Genomic DNA, 12,883 nt, shown 5'->3' with positions numbered 1-12,883 from the left:
AAGAGAGAGCACGCAGCTAACATAGACTTTTAGCATCTTTTTGATGCCTGCTGCCAGGAATCTCACAAAGGATTTTCACTTACTTAACAGACAAGGCCCCTCAGAAAAAAAGAAGAAAGGAAAGCAAATGGGCATGTGCAGATCTGATCTCGTACACAATGCAAGCCTAGCACATAGCATTACTCCTTTTTGTTTCAGAAACACCCCATTGCCTGCTCTCCCTTCTTTGCTCCCCTGCAAGATGACAGCCACCAGGCACAAATCGAAGTTCCATTTTGCAATTCTCCCCACCACACTACGAACACTAATGCAGAACAAACATGCTTGGCAGTAAATATGTACATTATCATTATGTAAATAGGTATGTTATCATTATAGCAAAATGATGATGTTCTTTGCTAAGTCTATATTCCCTTTCCAAGAATATTATGCAGTTCGAAGTATAATTTCCATTATGCCACTGGGGCTAGAAAAACACTTCAGTTCAACAATAATTAGTATACTGTATATAACAAAATGTTTACCATGGATAAAGATGATGTGCAATCCTAAATCTTTTTAGACAAACAAACAAATGAGTTTTCACATGGTAGGGTTCAGCCTGAGCAACCAACAGAAGCAGTTTAATATCTGTTCCCACATCCAAGGTGAGCATCATATTATGACATTTTATACCAACAACAGCACAAGCTGCAATAATAACATTTTAAATTGTATGAGGTGAATGATCTACTGTTAGCATGAAGGAGACTTCATTTCTGAACCTTAAATGAACTAGAAATGACTGCATGTCACAGTCTGTTTGGCAACATTACACTGTTTACATAAAGTCCATTGCTCACGCGTAGGTAAGTATATCAGCACTGCAAAACTGAAATCCTTAGGTTTTAATAATTCAGAAAGTTCTTGTGGTCAAAGAACAAGGCAAGGTCAACTCCTAAATCAAGCAGCTGCAAGTATACTAAGTACATACCTACATACCTCATGCAATTACCTGCCAATTCTAGATATGTACGTCCTATAAGACAGAGGTAAAAAAAGTGCTGACTTCTTACAGCAAAAAAAGAAATGTTGGCATAAGTAAAATTGGATGAAAGTGTTAATTTTTTTGCAGCTTCTTTTGAGGTAAATAAATGTAAATACTTGTCGTTCACTTTCTCTGAAAAAGTGGATTAATTCTTTAGAAGTATGCAAATGGGTTCAAAATGTCTTCAGTTTCTTCTTTCGTTTTCCTTTGAATGCTGCTTTGAACTGAAAAATCAATTTCCAGAAAGGAAGATATGCCAATTAGAATGAAAAAAAAAAAGAAAAAAAGAAACAAAATGAATTTATAAACTATAAAATACACAATGGCCACATTCTCACTGTTCCGCTGCCCACTTCTATCACAGGTTCATGTACCACATTGGAATTGTGAAGATATTATATGAAATATGCATATGAGTCTCAGCATTCCTCATTATGCACCAGCTCCCTTCAGATAGCCTTTTCTGGGAAGCTCTCATTCAAAGAATAAAAATAAAGAAGTGAGATAGCCTTTGAGCACTCTCACAGAGTGGGCATGGCTATTCCTCCTTTCCCATGCCGATAATTAGATATTTATTTTGCATCTTCAGGCAAACATTGTGCAAACTTAGCAAACGACACGCTGTTTTTCTCTGGCATTTCTGTTCCCTTGTTACTTCAAAACTTAGGAGACACTTGTGCTCACCATGCACATGTGTAAAGCGTTTCTGCACAGCGTGCAACCACACACACGTCACCGAGTCACTGGTTTGCCTCTCTGTCATCTGAAAAGCAGGCTGCTGATGTTGGGCTGCCCCGTGTCTGAGGGCAGCACGCGCCCCTGGCCAGGCAGGACCAGCCCGTCTCCTGGCCAGCCAGCTGGACCGACAGCCCCCAGCCAGATCCTGCCCATGAAGCCAAACCAGTCAGGGGAAAGCAGGGGAGAGCTGCCTATCTCCCTTTGACATGTGTTTCAATTTTGTTTCAAACTGATCAAACCACAGGAAAGTCTAGTTTTTTACTGATCCTCTTCAAACTTTGGCCTCCGCAGCATAGTGTGTTACAAAATGAGATTGTAGCTGATACAGAAGAAATATTTCCCTTTCTTTTAAACCTGTTGCTTAAGATCATCACTGGATTCCCCTCATTCTTCTGTTGTGAGAAACACTGAACTCCCTATTCTCTGAAGCATCCAGGACTTCATGTACCTCTCTCATATCCTCAGAATGTTTATTCTTTTAAGCTGAAAAGTCAGGCTGTTTAGTCTCTTTGCATATGAAAGCCATACCATACCTATGGAAATCTGCTGCTTGTCCAGGCTACCTTTCCTAGTTCTACCACACCTTCTGCACACAGTATAAGACATAATGTACCACTGATGTATAAGATAATGCAATGACATTTTCCAGTCATTTTCCACTACCATATAAGAGCAGTGTAACAGAAAACGCAGATAGCTTCACATAGGCAGTCACAGATTGAACTATGCAAATAATTGACTAGGAGAGTTGCTGGTCAAATGCAAACGGGTAATCCAAAAGAAAAATTTCATTTCAAGTCAACTGGAAGCAAACAAAACCAAAAATAGCTTATTTCCTTTATTATTCCTGTTGACTTGATTTTTATTTCAAGTCAACAAAGCGAACAAATTCATTCTAAAAAAAGAAATATAATTTATTTTCAGATGAGATAAAAAGCTTCCTTTTATTCTAAGGACTTCGGCAATTTTTAAAGGAAAATTATGGAAAGGTTACCCCAAAGATCTTATTTTGTTGACATCTATGGCAGAACAGGTGGCTGGAGTGAATGATGAAAAGAAAGAGTAATATATTGGCGTCTCGCACACCGGGTAAACGACCTCACACTTGTGGGATAACAGTACCAGCAAACGGATATAAGCAGGAGTCAAACTAGACCAGCACTCTCTGGTTTTCCTCTCTAATCTATGCACCACTATCAATATATTTATTATTCTTATTGCTTTGATATAGCCAGCTAGGACATGTACCTGGCAGATTTCCACCGACATTTAGCATGAAGAGTCTGGGTCAGTAAAGCCAGTATTGTGCCACTCGTACAATGTTGTGCTGTTTGAGCTCAGTCCATTTCCTATGCCCATAAGATTTAAAGGTAATACTTGGGCACTAGCGAAATCATCAAACACAATGTCATCCACAAACACAACGGTATCTGGTGGCCAAGTCTTTCCAAGACAAAGAACGAACAGTGGAGGTACCATGGTGGACCCTAAGAAAACTAAATGGAGTGCAAGGAAGGGATCAATTACACAGACTGTTCTGTAAGATGGACAGTACTTGTCTTAGGTTTGCAGCTTCTCATCTCTCCCATGTGAAAAATGCAGCTGCCATAAGAGCTTGCTGCAGAAGGTTCATGTAGGTACACGCATCCTGTAGCTGCCTAATGGAACAATAGCATAATATAGCCCAAGCCAAAGCTGAACAAGATATAGACCAAACCTTTTAATGGTGGGAATGATTAATCCTTGAAAAATACATCCATGGAACAATAGGGCACTGCCATCATTTCAAAGCTTTAAACATTATGGAGTTGGTACTATTGTTTCTCCAGCTGGTGACATTTTCTCAAGCATATGCCTGGCACAGGTCTGTCTCCTCTGTTCAGTTCTCAGGTAGGTCCAGAAGTCTCTTGAAGAAAAGATTTTAGGAACTGAGAAGACTTTGCAGCTGAAGAATCAGACACATTCCAGTAGGGGGGAGGAACACGGCGGGTTTCTTTCTGCTCTTCATGGACCTTACATCAGCCTTGGCTACTTGCCCTGGGTCTAACAGGAGCTGCTGTAAAACCAACTTTCCAAAAGCTGGTGAGGCATCAAAGAGGAGGAGTGTCATGGTGGGGCTGTGCTTCCTTGAAGGTCGGATGTCTGGGTTACAATACATCATTAACTGTTTAAAAGAACAGCACCAAAAATGTTGGAGTGTAGGGAATGGGATCTCTTGATATCTGTATTTTGCATGCCACTTTCTGAAAAGAAGAAAATTTGCATTCCTCTCCCACAGAATACAGGCAGCCCTGCAGATTGATTTTGGTCCATGCCATGAGGTTAATGCTCAGCTTGATCTGCACTGACATGAAAATACCATCTGCGTAACCCTGGCTTGCCTTGCTGGGAGAAGAGAAGATACAGGACTCAGCAGCGGGTCTCAGCTACTCTGGGAAAAGTGTTCGTCTCCAGACCAAGTTCGGATCCAGCCATATCTGGCAAACGTATCATAAGTATATCACATGCATACTCCAGAGAAATCTTAGGAAGCTTAATGGAAGTTCAGCTCATATGTTGAGGCTGTTACATGAAAAGCATCAGGAAAAGCACAAACTGTTCCTATTTCAAAATTGTACAAGGAAATAAGTATATGGTATAATAACTTCACAGGACTGTCATGAGTTGCTCAAATATTCCTAAATTAACATAAATAATTCAAATTAAGAACTTTTCTTTCTCTTTGGTTAATATCTAAGTAATAGTTTTCACCCCTAAGATGTGTAACAGAAAGCTGACTTCCTTTTTGGTAAGCAGGACATAATACTGAATCTTGTCATAAGCATGCAAACAGAATGATCTGTTTTGTGCATTACACAAAGGAAGGACTAGACTGAATGTCCCTAACTTTCTGACAGCAAGAAAGCAAGTTCGAAACAATGCTCGTCCGGAATAGGAACAAACTTCCCGTATCAGGTCCTTTCCTGATATGCCAAAGGAATTTTTTTTTTTCCTTAAAAATGAGCATATACTCTGTTTATTTAAAAATAAATTGAGCGCAGTAAATTGATGCAATTTTTTAAAACATAAAAGATTTTTTAAAATATCAAATTGATAATCAGTTTGGTGGATTGCTCCACCAGGACTGCATTCACTGGAGGGGAATAAAGGTAATTGTAAAGCCACAGGGCCACATTCACCCCAGCTAAAGTCAATGTGTGACTGCTCCTCTGTGCTCCAGCGAGATCCACACTCCCTAAATTGCATGGCAACTCTCTTGAAGTTTAAGAGCAGGAGTAGAGTAATTAGAGAGCACTTGCACAAAAGCATCCCTTCAGCTTCTTGTGCACCCGCTCCATGTTGCACAGCCCGTGCTGGCTCCGTGGGCACGAGTCGAGGAGCTCTGGTCAGCGGGGGCTGGCTCTGCCTCCCTTTGCCTGTGCACATGCGGCTGCTGGGAGATTGCGAGGTGACATGGTCAGCCTGATGAAGTATACAAAAGCTTTTGGCACTGCATATCTGCAATATCATGGACAGTCAAGGAGGCGCCTGTTATAAAAATACACAGTGAAACACAACTGGAGGACTGCTCTTTCTCAAAGGCTAACGTAATGCATTCCTTCTGTTTAGGCTCATTTTCCAGCCTTTCACATTCTTTGTGAACAAGAGTTATAAAACAAGCCTGATGCAAGCCAATTATTTTTACTTTGAAGGCCATTAATCAAGATTGACTAAGAAAATGAAGACAGCTAAGCAAAATTTCATATGTGACTAGAGTGAGATTAAAATAAAACCAGATGGGGATGGACAGAGACGTTAAGCTGCTTTCTCTCCCCCTTCCCTCCCCTTTTTTTCTTTTTTTGACTCATGTAATAAATGTCTTTTACAAATTACAGCACTCTTATTTTCTTACAGTAAATCAAATTGGGTCATAATGTACAAGTGGTCTCATTGCTGAAATGTCAAAAATAGAACCCGCCTTGTTCTTCCAAAGTAATTCCTCAAATCTAAACCAGCAGTGTGGCCTGACAGTCTATAAACCATCTACCTGGATGCAGATCTCTTTTAAGGTAACTGTCTGCTGCCGATAGATGTATTTCGCAAGCGCCCAACATGAGCCATACATTGAGATCTATAGCATGCAGTCATTTGCAGGGGTCTGAATTTGCAGGTCTTACATACCTTGCATTTCTACAAATTTCAGGGAATTTATGGAACCAGGACTTTTTCTAAGATCAAACAACTTTGAGTCAATGCCAACCAGTAGACCTATAAAAATTCTGAAAAAGCTTGCGTAATATTCACAAAAGCCCATTGTCATTGGTTAGATGAAAACCACCATACACACTGTGAAGCTTATTTAGAGCTTTCAGGACACCAAGGAAAACAAGAATCAGAAGGACAGTTAAAGATACAGAATGACAGTCACATATCAGGAGGACTTTTTGATAAAGTGACTACTACAAATTATCTTAGTTAAGAAGATGAAACAGTCATGTGTATACTATTGCCCTTTTACAAAATAAACTATTGGATATGATTCAAAGTGTTCCAAATATGTTTAGACTCATAATTTAAAACAAGTCTTGCTTTGGAATCAAATTTTGAAGATGTATGTACTGGTAAGTAACCCCACTCATATCAGTCCTGACCTTTCCAGAAGCATATTTGATTAAGCACAACTATCTCACTGCCAATGAAAAAAAAAAAAAAGTGTAGTTAATCAGTATCCCATTTGGAGGACCTGAGACCTCCTAACTTTGCAGAGAAGTTAGCTGGTACAGTCCAACACAGAAGCTCCATCCCTAATTTCTACTGTACTTGAAATGTTAATTGGGTCGAGATCTGCCCCTACCCCTATGAGAACATCTTATTTTAAGGAAGGGAAGGTTATGCACATGTAGCTTGAAATTTTGTAAACTCTGTGTCCTGGTTTCAGCTGGGATAGAGTTAATTTTCTTCCTAGTAGCTGGTATAGTGCTGTGTTTTGGATTTAGTATGACAATAATGTTGATAACACAGTGATGTTTTAGTTGTTGCTAAGCAATGCTTACACCAGTCCAGGACTTTTCAGCTTCCCATGCTCTGCCAGGGGCACAAGAAGCTGGGAGGGGGCACAGCCAGGACAGCTGACCCCAACTGGCCAAAGGGCTATTCCGTACCATATGGCATCATGCTCAGTATAGAAACTGGGGGATATGGCTGGGGGGTAGTGATTGCTGCTCGGGGATGAGCTGGGCATCAGTCAGCGGGTGGTGAGAAATTGCATTGTGCATCACTTGTTTTGTATATTCTTTTATCATTATTATTATTTTTATTATTTTCTTTTCCTTTGCTGTCCTATTAAACTGTCTTTTTCTCAACCCACGGTTTTGGTTTGGTTTGTTTGGTTGTTTTTTTTCCGATTCTCTTCCCCATCCCACGGCAGGGTGTGGGGAGGGTGTGGTGCTTAGCTGCTGACTGGGGTTAAACCACAACACTCTGTGAATGAATGTTTCAGTTCCCAGATCCTTTTCTGCATCACCTGCACTAATTCATTTAAACCCATAGCTTTCTTCTACCCATTGATTATAACGCTGTAGAAATAGGCCTGGAAGGCATCTCAAGGGATCATTTAGGCGCTCCCTTCCACCAAGTCAAGATCAGCTGCTCCTAAATTATTCTTGACAGATGTTTGTCCAACCTGTTTATCAGCCCTCGTATGGTGGAGTTTGTATAGGCTTCCTAGCCAATCAGTTCTGTTACTTTCACAGAAAACATTTCCTAGTTTCTACCCTTAATCTCTTTTTCTGAAAGTTAAGCCCACTACTTCTTTTGGACGTTCACAACAGTTTATTACTTTCCTCTTTGCAGCTACCTTTTAAACATTTGAAGACTTATCATACATCCCTTCAGTTTGCCTCTCTCTAGACTAAACAACCTCACTGCCTTCAGTCTTTCTGCACAGGTCATGTTTTCCAAACCCTCGATCACTCTTGCTCCTCTCCTTTGGACTCTTTCCAACTGATTTGCATCTTTCTTGAAGTGCCCCATACTGGACCCAGTGCTCCAGCTGTGGTGAGAAAGCAGAAGGACTATTTAATGTTTCTTACATATGCCAACATTGTTTATACAACCCAGTACGATGTTTGGGTTTTTGGCAACAGCCTGACCTTCCTGACTCATGTTTGTTTTGTGTTTGCTCCGGCCCCCAGCTCCTTCGCTGAAGAACGGCTGCTTTGCCATCCACCTCGCTGCTGCAGCCCACATCTCAGCCCGGAGCACACCACCTTTCATTCCGCACTGAGTTGCACCCACTTCGCTTTAGGCCATTTCCCCAGTTTGTCAAGATAATCCTGAATTCTCGTCCTCTGAAGTCTTTGCAGTGCCTCCTGGCTTGGTATCATCTGCGGGTTTAATATTCTACCACCTATCATTTTAATTAAACTAATTAATAGCACTGGCCCCAAGAAGGAGCTTGAAGAATCCATCCTTCTGGTCAGACAGTGAAACGGTGATAACTATTTTTTCTGCACAGTTTCCCAAGCAGTTACATTCTGGCAATGTATCCTTCACTTATTTTTGTTGAATATCATGTCAGACAGTGTAAAAAACCTTACTACAGTCAAGATGTATGACACCTACTTCTTTGCTTTATCCAGAAGGCCAATTAACCTTAATTTACTTCTGTAGTGGGTTATCTGGCATGTTTTGTTCGCTTCCACTCAGTTATTTATTGCTCTGCTATCTTGTAGGTGCTCACAGAAGTCTGTTGGATGTTTGTATTTTTTCTGCAGAGGAAGTGAATCTCACTAATTCCATGAGTCCACCTTTCTTCATTTATTTTTTAAAGTGACAATGATTTATCATACAATTTTTTTCTTTTTTCCTTTTTTTAAAAAAGATAATGCTGAAGTTTATGATTTTAGGAGTTGCAGAATATTTTGAAATAACAGCTAGCCTGCTCCATATAGTCTTGAAGACCATAGTTCCCTTGTGCTATTTCTTTCTGTATTAGGATCCAGCTCTTTCCTCCTTGGGTCTCTTGTCACAGTTTATTTGTTTATCACTTTCCTCATGGTACTTGTTCCATCCCAGCCTATTTTCTCCTTCAGTTCTCTCTTGCCGTCCCTTTTCTGACTCTGATAAGTGGAAGAGTAGTTCAGCAACGTTCAAGTGCGATTTAAGCTTTTGAACCCAAGGTATTTGAGGCGCTTTAGTATAAAGGTTAATTCACCCAATTCCTGCTTTTCACATTCAAATATCTTTATCAACAGTAGATCACACAGTTGTCTCTGAGGGAAAAACTGCTTAGGAGCATAAAGAAGCTGTGCACTCTGCCTTGTCTTTTCTCAGATCAAAGAGATTTGAGTACTGCTGATAGTAGCTTTCAAGAGATGTTACTGGTGGGGAAATTCAGTAGCCGTCTTCCCGGATGCTTGTTTATCTCACTCACATTCCCTTTCCTTAATTTAGCTAAACATACACCTAGGTCAATCTTCCATTGTCTATTGCCCTTGGTAATGCCTTTACTTGCCTCATTTCCCATGCCTTACTTGGAGAGGAATAAAAATGCAGATGTATTGTTATTATAGTGTACAGAGATGAATGAAACAAAAACCAGAGACCTGTTCTGACCTCCACAAAGCCACAGTGTTCTGGAAGGACAGAGGTTTTGTGGCATTGGATTTGAGATGGTCTCCAGCCTGAAAAATTCAAGCAAGCAAAATAAAATTTTAAAGTAAGAAGGTAAACTATGGCTTAAACTTTCCCATTTGCTTGAAGGTGCTTTGAACTAATACTGTTCCTCTGAGTCTGTGACTCTGAATCCTATTATATCCATTTTATACAGGGCTTTCTGAGAAACTGAGACTTTCCTGAAACAAGAACGGTGCAAGATATCTGAACCCAGGTGCAAAGGAAGCGCACAGCCTGCTAGGGCTCTGTTTAGCTCACCTCTCAGCATGAGCAGAAGCCATGAGCTGGTTCTCCAGCTATGCCAGTTGCCCACCGCCTTCTGAATCTTTGCTCTCCCGTCTGTCCTTTCAGCTCTCTCTGATGCTGTCAGCCACAAACTACCTTTTCTCATAAGTGCCTTGATAAATAAAGCTGCAAATACCACCTCCCAGTGAAGGAAGGTGTTTATCTATTTTTGTAAATAACAGCTGTGTGGAGTTGGTGAATGTTCATTTCCCAGCATTTCAACATATTCTTATGGAAAGCTGCAAGTATTCTTTTAAAAAAACCCCTTTATTAACCTGGCCTGCTTGTTATTCTGGTCTGCTACAGGCTCTGTTTGAAGTCAGTGGAAATCCGGTAGATCATTTCTATCCCCAGTTCTGTGGAACTGGCCCACCAACAGAATAGAGCAAACATCGCTTGAACAGTGTTGTAGTACCTTACTGCTTTTGGGATATCAAAGCAGGACAAACTTTGTTCTCCAGATGAGTATCTTTAGCTCCAGCCCAGATACTTCAGGATCTGACTGTCACATACCCTTTCAAAACAGGGGAAGGATTCATCCATTTTCTTGCATTCTTCATGAAAGTTCAGCATCTCTCCCCCGTTGCTGCACCTGACATTTCAGTTATCAGAGCACTGCACAGAAGGCACATAGCCAAGCCTTGCTAAAAATGTTGGTGGTCTGAGGCTTTCCAGGTGCCCTCCAGAATTCAACCTGTTCCCTAGACAGCAACACCTGCCTGTGAACTCTGCACACTTCTCCGCTTCCCTGCTCAGGTGTTTCCTTTGTCACACGTACCAGTAATGATCTGCAGATGGGCTTTGCTGCTGGGTAGTTCGTCGCTCCAAGGAGTGCTTCAGAGAGGAAAGACTTAATCCAGATGGGATTTAACCTGCAGTGTTGCACAGGCTGTCCATTTGAAATCATCATCCACTAGCAGAGACTGTAAAACCCTTTTCCACAGTGTGTGGTGAGACACATTGCCACTTCAACACAGTGGTAAGCAGCGGAAAAAAAAAAAAATAAAAAAAAATCTGTGTTCATTAGTAGTCACTGACAATTCATGTCAGAACAGCCAGAGCCTCCTGATCCTGCTCTTTTGCATGGTTGTGGCTAAATAGATTCTCCTGCCTACTCACCAGACACATTTTATAGCCCAAGCAGTGCAGCTCACTGAGGTGTTTTGGCCAATGTTAATGAAGTGGAATTTATGGCAAAGCTTGAAAGACAGAATAACAAAGCAGGTAATTTGTTCTAAGAAGTATGGGGTTTGTCATCTGTTTCCATTCCCAGAGGTAAGCCGAGGGAGGAAAACCTAATGAGTAATACATAAAAGTCCCAAGACTTGAGTTTGGTTCAAAGTGCTGCTTTGAACTTCTTGTGCAACCTTGAGCAAGCCACTTATCTATGCCTCCGTTTCTCAGTGAGCAGCTGTAGATTAGGATCAGTCATGGTGGCAATGAGTAGTGTAGAAAATCCTGACATGGAAAAACACCTCAAGAGGAAGCTGTGAAGTTATTTCCTAGTACCTTGGAAGTGGACTGAACAAAATCTGTATTTCATTTGAAGTGCTTGCATCAGATTGTTGTAGCGGCTTTCCAAAGGCCTTCTGTTGAGTCTATGGTGCAGCTTGTTTAGGACACTCAGGAAGCCAGGGAAACTTTCAAACCACAATATGGGTTGCTGCTGGCTCCTGTATAGAGGCTAAAATATTAAGACAGATTTTCAACAGCGTCCAGGTAGGTCTACTTCCATAGAAATCTGGCTCCAAACATGTCCTGCTCTGCTTCTCACTCACCATCCAGCAGCCTGCCAGCAGATCGCCCTGCATCCTCTCTGGGAAAGTCCTGGGCTTCCTCATGAAATGGGCTCTGCTACCTGTGGTCTCACCTGCTCCAAAGGCCACATCATAGCTATGCCATAACCCATGTGTCCAGGGTTTCTTGCCAGCAGAGAAGGTAAGCTGCACCATTCTGGTTTCCTAGGGGGACACATCTAGTAGCCAGGCAGTCCTACCATCAACTTCCAGTCAGGAGTCCGGTCAGCAGTACTTTCAGCACATGTAATATGATTACACCACAGTGTTCTGGTATAATCACATTACACTTTTTTCTTTTTTTTTTTAAGTATATTTAAATTACATTTTATCTGCTGCTGTTTAAGGCTACCTGAAATTTTCAACTACCCCATCAGGCAATAACTGTGTTCCTGAGGCCCATTTTGGTGACCACCCATATAAAGCAAACATCTCTATTTGCTCCAGAATAGTAACACTAACTGAAGGATTGTTTCTAGTTCCTAAGTCTTATCTTGACCCCTTGCTTTGTGTCAAACACATATTTGCTGACTGTAGCTTCTTATTTCTTCCTGAAGATATTCCACCAGCAGTTACTGACACCCCTGTTTATGATTATGGCTATTATATTTACCAGATGTCAATGAAGAGATGCATTTGTCTCCTTAGTGTATAGATTTGTAGTGAAGAGCTTATTGCAAAGAAAAATGAAGTTTTTTTTCTCCAATCACTACCTATGTGGAATAAAATTGGAGGGAATTAATTCTGTTCTCTCCTGGATGGATGAATTCACATAAAGAAAGAGAAAAAAGGAGGTTTATCTCTTGTGGGGAGGTAACAGTTCACTTTAAGATAGGAGATAAAAAGGATTATGGAATTTTAGAAATAATTTCTTTCTTCCCCCTGGGCTGCCCTTGTTTTGCCTATGGCATAATTCCTAGAATATCTAGGCTGCATGCGGAGCTGAAGTGTAATTTTCTGTCATCACAGTCACACAAATTAATATATGCATGTGCAGTCCTAGTTAGGAAGGGTATGGTCAGATCCTTACCTGGCTACTTTAAATGCCTTTGCCATACGACCTCTCACACCAAGGAAAATCAATTAGGAATCTCTTTCATGTTGTACCAGACAATGATCCGCACTAAATTCACTACTTCCACTAATTGGGCATAATGGTGAACACTCCAGAGCATGCAGCTCACTTCCAGAGTCTTTGTGCACACACAGTTCAGTTGTCATTCAAATATCTCTGACTTGTAGCACAAACATGCAGCATTAGAAACCACTCCAAAAAATTAGCTGTCTGCTAATCTTACCGTTTTACTGAATTCTCTCTCCCTGGTATGTCCAAGCTTCCCTTTCACAATTTTGGGTTTTTTTTCTCACATGTAACTCAACT

General features: G+C 40.9%; 1 long non-coding RNA gene across 1 annotated transcript in view; it reads right to left on the bottom strand.

Moving 5' to 3' along the window:
• Positions 1–3,736, bottom strand: part of LOC140646868 (uncharacterized) — a 28,637-nt gene extending 24,901 nt beyond the window's left edge. Inside the window, exon 1 of the long non-coding RNA XR_012040590.1 lies at positions 3,483–3,736. This is a non-coding gene — a long non-coding RNA (uncharacterized lncRNA). The remainder of the gene's footprint in view (positions 1–3,482) is intronic.
• Between the last annotated feature and the right edge of the window lie 9,147 nt (positions 3,737–12,883).

Source organism: Ciconia boyciana, chromosome 2 (assembly GCF_034638445.1).
Source record: "Ciconia boyciana chromosome 2, ASM3463844v1, whole genome shotgun sequence".
Lineage (NCBI taxonomy): Eukaryota > Metazoa > Chordata > Aves > Ciconiiformes > Ciconiidae > Ciconia > Ciconia boyciana.
The sequence above is the reverse complement of the archived record's forward strand: the minus strand, read 5'-3'. Positions and strand labels throughout refer to the sequence as shown.